Consider the following 9,628-nt stretch of genomic DNA (forward strand, 5'->3'; position numbering starts at 1 on the left):
AGCTTTGGAACAGGCTACCCAGGGAAGGGATTGCGTAGCCATCCCTGTACATATTTAAAAACCACAAAAACATGATGCTTAGGGAACATGGCTTGTGGCAGTCAGTGCTAGTACAGTATAGCAAACACATGGAAAAGGGGTAACAACCACTTTCAGTTATTGGTGTCACTTGATATTCTCTGAGGTGCTCATTTGAGTTCTTTCCTTAAGGTTGTCTTCTAAGATACCTTTAAGACACACAACCAGCTGGACATTTTATACAATTAGCTTAGAACTAGTAATGCAGAATTTATTACTATTAAGGAATATTGGCAGAAGGGTCTAGACTAATTTATGCATGTTGAAAAAAGTTGTTATAGTTTAGGATTTGTATGATGATGTAACAATGAGGACAAACATTCAAAGTTACCCTTTTAAAGTGCTTCTTGAAAAGTTAGAAGGCTTGACCATGGTTTTGTATCTAGACCACACTTCTGGGACAAGGAGATGAGCTTCCTTTCTGTTTCCCCTTATGTAACCTAGAAGTAAAGATACCTATGAAACTTTTCAATTAATTGATAAGAGGGTAATGTGCAGGAAGAAGATTACTTCAAGCATGTATATTTTCATTTCAGATTTCATACTGGAAGTACTTGGAATATAGATGAAATCCACATTTCCATATTGATAGCACCAACATTTGGTATAGGTTGGCCTTTATTTTCTTATTTGATATCAGTAAAAATAACAGACATGTAAAAGAGGTGCCTTCATCCCTGTTTTAATTTATATAAGGTCCACTCCCAATTCTGAAAAGCTCAAGATTACAAAAGTAGTATAAGAGTGCCTCAGCCCTTCTTCCTATTTTCTGCTTGGTGTGTGTTCTTTCAGAGGCATAGTGTGAAATGTCTCCATATGTCCATTCTAGGTGATAATGACACCCCAGTGCTGTATAGTGTGTCTGTGGAAAGGTAAAGTAAGATTAGGAAGGTTGAAATTTGGACTTTTGGAAGACAGAAGAAAGAGAAATAATTGTTTAGCCACACTACACCTGCCATTTACAGTTAGGGTACCTGCATTTGGTTGGAACACAGAAAAAAACTATTTTTCCCTGAACACTTTATGCGTTTTTAGATACCAAAAATATTTTTATAGGATCAACCTGTGCAGCTTGTGCAGTGCAGCTGTGGATGAGTGTTTTCGACAACCTGTTGTGGTAAGTTTGTATGTTTGGGATCTAATTTCTTGTTTTTCCCTCTCTTTCTGTCACCATCTTCCCCAAATCCTACAGGTACAGTACCCTCCTTGTTTAACAGAGCACAGTGGCAGTTGAATAAAGAGCCAGGAATTAACTCCACAAGTGTGAACAGAGCTGCTGGAAAAAGCTAACTACTGTATGTAATATTTCTGGTTTTGCTGTTAATAACAGATGCCTAGAAATATGAACACATTGGGAATCAGAGAATCACAATTTGTTTAGATTGGAAAATACCTTTAAGATCATCATGTCCAATCATGAACCGGGCACAGCCAAGTCCACCACTAAACCATGTCCCTAAAGGTCCCTTCCATATAAATTTTAAATCCCTCCAGGAATGGTAACTCAACCACTCTCCTGGACAGCCTGTTCCAATGCTTGGCCATTTTTTTCTATGAAGAACTTTTTCTTAATATCCAATCTAAACCTCTCCATGAGAACTTGAGGTTATTTTCTCTTATCCTGTCACTTGTTACCTGGGAGAAGAGACTGACCCCCACCTGGCTACAGCTTCCTTTCAGGCAGTTGTAGAGAGTGATAAGGTCCCCCAAGCCTCCTCTCCTTTTCTCTAGGCTAAAAACCCCCAGCTCCCTCAGCTGCTCCTCATAAGAGTTGTATTCAGAACCCTTTACAGGTCCATTGCACTTCTCTGGACACACTCCAGCGCCTCAATGACTTGCTTGTACTGAGGAGCCCAAAACTCAGTACAGGATTTGAGGCGCAGCCTCACCAGTGCCCAGTACAGGGTGTCAATCCCTGCTCTTCTCCTGCTGGCCACACTATTGCTGGCACAGGCCAGGATGCCATTGGCCTTCTTGGCCACCCGAGCACTGCTGGCTCATGTTCAGCTGCTGTCACCAGCACCCCCAGGTCCTTTTCCTGTGGCAGCTTTGCAGCCACTCTGCCCCAGCCTGTGGCACTGCCTGGGGTTGGTGTGACCCAAGGGCAGGACCCAGCACTGGGCCTTGTTGAACCTCACACCACTGGGCTCCAGCCAGCTTGGTGTTGTTTCTGAGCTGGGTGAGGGTGCCACAGTGAACAACTGTCTTCCTAACATGCAGCTAGCTTCCCTCATTGTTTCTAGTCTGTTAAACAAGTGACTTGACCTTGATTTTCCTCTTGCCATTCACAAATGAAAGGAAAAGAGAAAGGAGCCAAATGAGCAGGTTTCTGTATAATGAAACAACCCTTTTTAATATGTAAAGATCCTTTTTTCTTTTTTTGTCACTTGGATTTAGCACCCACCAGTATTCATCTTTCTTATCAGTAAAATCTAGGGGGGGGAACTACTTAGGAAGAATGTGGGAAAAAAATCTTTCTTACCACTCTGGAGAAAAAACCAGCCAATATTGGCTATCTTTAGGCTAAGTAGTTGAAGTAGCAATACCAGCTGCTGTTGCATGGAGACCCTAAAACCTGCCCAGAAATCTGGCAAGACCATCAGATTACTGATGTGACTTTCTGCACTGTACTGCTTTTGATACTAGAAATGCATAAGAGAAAACTCTCATTTTTTAAAATAAATTTCAGCCTATCTTTGACTGTAGCACAGCCATTCTGGTTCTCTGGCTCCCTGGCTTTCAGTTAGAGAACAGAGTAAGTCCTAGGACTGCAGCACACACTTGCATCCTGAATGAAGTACATGTTTGGCTTTGATTTCTCAGCTGAGATTCTTTTTCCATTTAAGACAGGAATGAATTGCTCAATAAAAGCAGTTATAATATAATTAAATTGTTGCTTCTTTTAAAAATCACACATCTTGCTTCACCCTTTTTCTGTAGCTAGATATTAATTATTAATGGATTAACTTGGGGCAATGGGATACAAGACTTTACATCAAGTTTGCTTTACTTAAAAGCAGGTTTGTAAGCAATGATAGATTAGGATTATGACACATGATTAAGGAATGAAAAATTAAGTTAAAAGATTCCATTTGCTGGCTGACCACTCCTAACTTTTTTTCTAGGGACAACCTGTATTAAGTAATTTTGCTTTCTATACTTCATTTAATTTTCAAGTATTTCCATACTGTCTTAGCTCAACCTACCCAAATGAGCATTTAGAAGAGGATACTAAAATGTGTTTATCTTACAATAAACAGAGCAGCCTCTAAGCCAAAGAAACCCACCGTTTATTTTTTCTGAGTGATTAATCTCTGGACAAAAGTTATTTTTTCTTGCCTGAATAGAACAGTCTTTGATAGATGTGTAAAATATGCATCAGATATGTCAGTGATTCTTGGAATGAACATGTTCCTACGTGAGTGCTGATTCTATGGTATGTTTCTGCAAGACAGCTGATGTTTATCAATAAGTTTTGAAATGGACTTCTGTTAATTTGTGTTGATAATTGCTCTTTATTAGTCTTTGAAATTAGAACTGTCAAGAATTGATAATAGTACATACATTAAAAGAAAATTTACATATGTGCATTTCATTTCTATTTAGTTTAACAGCTGATAGTAACATTTTTAATATTAAAAAAGGAACCAGAAAGTCTGCATCAGTTGTAACAGTTAAGAAAACGGCAGACTTAAGAACTGACTTAAACTATCTACTGAGAAGGCTTCCATTTTGGAGTGGGCAATTGTTAATCAGCAGTTCTTTCATCTGTCTACGAATCTGGGAGTCCTTTATCTTAACATTTTGAAATCTCAGTCAATTTGTCTCCCCATAATACCCAAGTTATCCCTTTTTTGCACTTATAGACCTTTTCAGTATATTCTAGAAATATCTCTTGGAAAAGAAAACTTAAGTATAGGACCACCTTGGTGAGTGTTATTTAAGGATGAAACTTCTATTGTAAAGAATTATGTTTCACATTAAAGACAAACTTTCATTTCCTGTGATTTCCTGATTTGTTGAAGTTGCCTGAGTGGTAAGAGGAGAGAGAAATTAGTATTCTATGTCCTATCATTGCAAAAGAAGATGAACTCTCAATTTTTCTAGGTAAGAAATTATTTTCACTAAAATACACCATTGTATTTTACAGTGGTGGTCAGCTCTTGTAGGACAGGAAAAAAGCACACCTACTGTAGAAGAACAGGTTTCTGACCTTATTATTACAGTTACAGTTTACTGTATTTGTGCAGGCATTGTTATTTTGTATTAACAGTGGTTACTTATATAAGTCAAAATTCTATTTAGGCTGTGTGACAAAGAGCAAAAGACAAAAGCTTTATATAACTTCGGTAATTATTTAGTGCTGTGACAAAATAGTTGACATTTACTTGAACTAATGTGTACTTAAATCCCTTGCTGTTTCCTCTTGTTATGCATGACTGGAGGAATCAGCAGTATGCCAAGATGCACTCTGCTAAGTAAGTATATTGGCGTTGGAAATGAAGGACACGTCCTTTCTGTTTTAAATGCAAACGGAGGGAAAAAAAATCCACCTGCTGCAATCCATTCCAACTGAGCAGGGACCTTAATTAGGTGTTTACAGCAGCATATTTTGTAAGAAAAACTGTTAATTACAGATCAAAACAAGCAGGAGGAAGGAGCCATCAATTCTTCCAAAAGAAATAGAAGAAAAAGAGAGGATTCATAAGTAAAACAGGCTGTGCTCTATTCTCATTCTTATGCTGTATTTAGCACAAAAATATGCAAATACAGCTGGTGGAACTGATTTTTTTTTTTCTGGAAGTACCCATGGAAAACACATTAATTGTTTCCTGTTTTGTATTTTTTACTCCAACGTATATGGAAATTCCACAGTAATGCTACAAAACAAATACGCATGGAGTCTGATGAAAATTAATTAATTAATTAATTTTCATCAGCATATCAAAAGTGCAGCACTAAAAAATATCAGTTTCCTTAGATCTGACCAGTGACATTGACAGTGCCTAGCTTTCCTATGTTTTTGGTTGGCTAATAGTGGTTTCAAGTCTAAAAGCTTTTTGTGAGGATAATTATGAGGAAGTTTACTGGTTTTCTAAAATCTCTGTTCTTATTCTCAGCACCCATTGCATTAGTGACTTTAAAGATGATACAAGTCGATTTATTTACAAGCAAAAGAAATTTTTAGTAAGTTTTGAAGCAACAAAAGAGGTAGAAATCACTTTCAGAGTGCTATTGCTCGTTTGTAAGAAAGCACCAAGTAAAATGTTCAAGTTGTGGGTTACATCTAGAAACACCCTAAGTTATATGAAGTGGTATTCTGGTTTGAAAATTGTAAGTGAAGGATAACGGTTTTTTTCATAGTTGCTAGCCAATTAACCATATTGAGTTCAACAATGTTGACTACTGTTCTTATATACATTAGTTCTTAGAGTGCTTGGTTGTGAAATCCTGCCACAGCACTAACCATATTTAATAGGCTTTCCTTGTGAGGCTTCATTAAGTTTCTTTTTAGAATTGATTCTTTTCCATTCATCCCCTGCCTTCCCAAAACAATTACCAGAACTCTGAAAGAAAAAGCAAAGGCAAAGAATACTTCTCAAAAGAAAAAAAAATGGCATATTCAATAGCAAGAGATAATTTACAGAGCATTTGTAAGGTTTTAAAAAATTACAAGTTTTAAACTAGGACACGTTAATTCCTGTGCATAGTGGGACATTCTGCCAACACATACGGCCTGACTCTCTTCTATGCCACTGCTTCAAAGTCTCCCAGATGCAAATATTTACCTCTGTACCACATGGATGGATAGTAGGGAAGGGGCAGTTCTGGGCATTTTTTTCTGATTTAAAACAACTCCCTACTAATTTTACAGCATAAGGTAAAAAGAAAAAATTGGACTTCTCCAGACAGTGAAACCTTTCACTTCCCTGAAGGCAATGGTCTGAGATGTTATACTTAAGAGCAAAAGAAAGCCTCTGCCTTTGCAAAGTAAACAACAGTGGATTTGGCAGCGTTTCACACTTGCTTGCACAGCTGCAAATCAAGATGAAAAGACTTACAATCCAAATTTGAAATAATGTTTTTTTTAACAAATTCAGTAATACCACAGAGAACTGATTTCCTGGCTTTATTCCAGTGATATTTTTCTGACATACATTGGCTGAGTGTTGTGCTTACATTTTCAATATCATAAAACTCTTTATTAAATACTAAAAAGTTGCCAATAGTTTTTACTACAATAGTTTTTACTACAGAGTAAAATAAAAAATAGATTGGAATTTATTAAGTTTACTTAGTTCAGCTAGTGCTGTAAGCTGTAGAATTGTATATTTTTATTAGAAGCACTTTATTATTTCATCCATTTATAGGTATGGATAGAATATATAATAATACAGCATCTGAAAACAGAGGTTCCTAATAGACCTACTGGTGTTGTATAAAATCAGTTTGCAGCTGTGCATCACTGTACGTGAGTCACATGAGAAGGGAATATTGTCCTTCCAGCTCTTTTTTTAAATCTGAAATTTAGCTTGTACTAATATTTAAACTTGAAATGTACCAGACTCAGTTTTATTCCTGAGAGTTCATTTGATAGAGAAAGAACTATTTCTTTGCATTTGTTTTTTACTGTTTTTACAGTAAGCTTGCATAGGTTCACTGGTCTTACTTTTAAAAATATTCTTACCAATATTCTAGGTTATTGAACAAAACCCACATCATGTTCATGATGTGAATGTATCATGTCAGAAGATCTTTGAGCAATATGCAGCATTCATGCTGCAAAAATTCAGCACCTCTTTCCAGGTAGTTCCCTGTGTGAGGATAATCCTGTGGCTCACCACAGAAGTCTGTTAAATACTACAGTTTTCTCTCAATGGACTCAGCAATTTGGTTCATTTTGAGACATGAACCTGAAGTCATGTTGCATACCCTTTATAAGTGTTCTGAGACTTCTCTATCCCTATAGAAGCCTAACAGAATATATCTGTAAATTCCCCCCAGCACAGTGTGATAAAAATTACAGGATATGTGTATCTTTCACCTTTTCTCTAGCTCTGTGAGAAGTTTTGATAGTACAACCTATATAAATATCTATTTTTCATTTGTGTACCTAGCAAATGAAGAAATCTATAGAGTTGTAGAACATATTTTAATGAGATCTCTCACTATGTAATGCCATCCACTAGCACATTTATATATGTAGGCCTCATTCTGAACAAATGAGCTAGAGTCAAATCAGAAATGCAGATATAATTTTAATACCAAAAACATAACTGCAGTGTTACCTCTAGCACAATATGATCAACCTTTAGTCTTCCACATGCTGTGGAAAGGCTGGTTTGAATGAAAAGCCCCAGGAAAACAGACCCTCCTCCTCTGAAGAAGTTACATGCTGGCCAAAATAATTAAGAAACAGCTGTAGTTTCAGAGATTTTTCTCCAAGTCAACGGCTATTTGCAGATCGTTAAAGATAGTTTACGACATTATGGAAAGTAGTCCCTTAAACTGCGGGAATTGTAAATGGCTGCAGTTTCCTGGGTGAGGCCATGAAACCACTGAAGGTAGCATCAGACAATAATTGGCTTGTTATTTCTAGTAACATTTAATACAGCAGGTGAGAGATTTCTAGTATAAAATTAAGGTGGCACAACAAATGACTGCTTTGTTACCAAATACCAGGCAGACATGGTTCAGTTCTCAAGAGTCTGGCAAGTTTCCCTTGCCAATAATGAAAGGAGTACATGAAATCTGAATTCAGCTGAGAGATTTGTTGTATCTTTTAGTGACCTGCATGTCTTGAAATAAACAGGGCAGGAGACTTTTCTCCTTTTAATGCCTTTATTAAAAGTGATGAGCTCAAGATTGGGAACCTCGACGGGTCTGCAGTCTCCGTCTTCTTTCCAGCGTGGCTCAGAGGATGAAAATATGCAGCTTTGTCCACGAGGAGCAAAGCCGGGGAGGGTCCGGTCCTCACAGAAACGTCTGGGCGGGACCCCGATGTTTTCCGCTCTTCCCCGCTTCCCGGCTTCAGGTCCTGGTCTCAGGCAGCTTCTGTAGTCAGGGTGAGGGGCACCAAGGTCTCCCAACATCTCTGCAGGTCCAGCACGCTGCTCCTCACATCCCGGAATCACTCTAATTTCTCAATCTTATATTTGGCTCGTTGTTTTGGGGGTTTTTTATAAGTTCAATACGTCCCATGGTACACTGGTTCTCAAAATCTGCATATTCTGATGTCCTTTTCTCTCCCTGACTGGGAGCGGTACCTTTGCCTTAGGGCAGGGTTTTACCGATGCAAAGAGAACTATTAACTCTAACGACTTGTAATTAACATAACAAGTAACACAGCCGCAGCAGCTCCAGGTCTAAAAATTTTGTAACTTAGTTTTTCTACAGAAATAAAATTTACCCAAATTCTGTTCATAACATGTCTGTCTTGATCTCACATTTCAGTCTCAATCTGTACACTTATTTTCTATGGGGAAAAACCTTACACTGTGAATTGTGTGAAAATTTCACATCTTTTTAAGGAAGAAAGTAAATGAGAGGGAGAAAAACAACAGCAGCAGCAGATAACACTGTCAAGCTGGATTCATGGTCATGTAGTAGGCTCATCTTCAATAAATTACAGCAGTAAGACATGTTTTTTTGTGGCTTATCAACTGCATATGGTTAATTTTTTTACATTCACCCCAGACAGATACATTTAAATTTTTGTACGCAGTGATATGTACATAGCAATTCATGGTAAGTTGTATTTTCAGTGGCATTCATTTTGAGTGTCTATCCATATGAAGTGGTATTAGACTATTCTGTCCTTAGGAATAGTACAGGAAATCAATGTGAACGAGTCATTCACTGCATGTTGCGTGTGCTAGACCCACAGAATTCTTTGCAATAATTACGACAACTGTGATATCAAAAAACAACTTTGATGCATCTAGATCAAACGGCAGTGAAATAACTATGGTGTTAATTTGCTTGGTGTTAATTTGCTTAACTAAGTTTCTACATGTTGTGCTTGCTTCTTTTTTTTCAAGATAAAAAAAAAAAAAAAAACCTAAAAAAAGAGGGAGGGAAAAAAAGGCATTTAGAGGTTGGAAGAGTAAGTCTCCAGACTGCATGCATTTTATTCTTCCTTAAGCCCTGGCATGTGAGATACATGTTTCTACATTTCATAATTAGAAACCGCACATATTGATAAGTGTGCATTGATCAGATGGGAGCCAAAACTGGGGAAAGATGCATTGTGACAGTGTAGCTGGAGAGTCAGCAGGACAGAGGACAACTGTTCAACAGGAGAGTCAGGCAGAAAAATTGCTTTCTCGCTGTAAGCATCCAAGAGGGCACTGAATACCTGTTAACTGCTCAGGTTCAGCTCACCAGGTTGAACCCACACTGACTTAGTGACACCCAGATGCACATATTTACAGAAGAAAAAGAAACAAAAGTAAAGTCAAGAAAACAAAGAAAAGGGAGTGGGAAGTATAAAAATATCTTTCAGTGGCTGCCCCTCCCCACATTAGCCATTTCTCAGGCATGTGATCTC

This window comes from Camarhynchus parvulus, chromosome Z (assembly GCF_901933205.1).
Source record: "Camarhynchus parvulus chromosome Z, STF_HiC, whole genome shotgun sequence".
Classification (NCBI taxonomy): domain Eukaryota; kingdom Metazoa; phylum Chordata; class Aves; order Passeriformes; family Thraupidae; genus Camarhynchus; species Camarhynchus parvulus.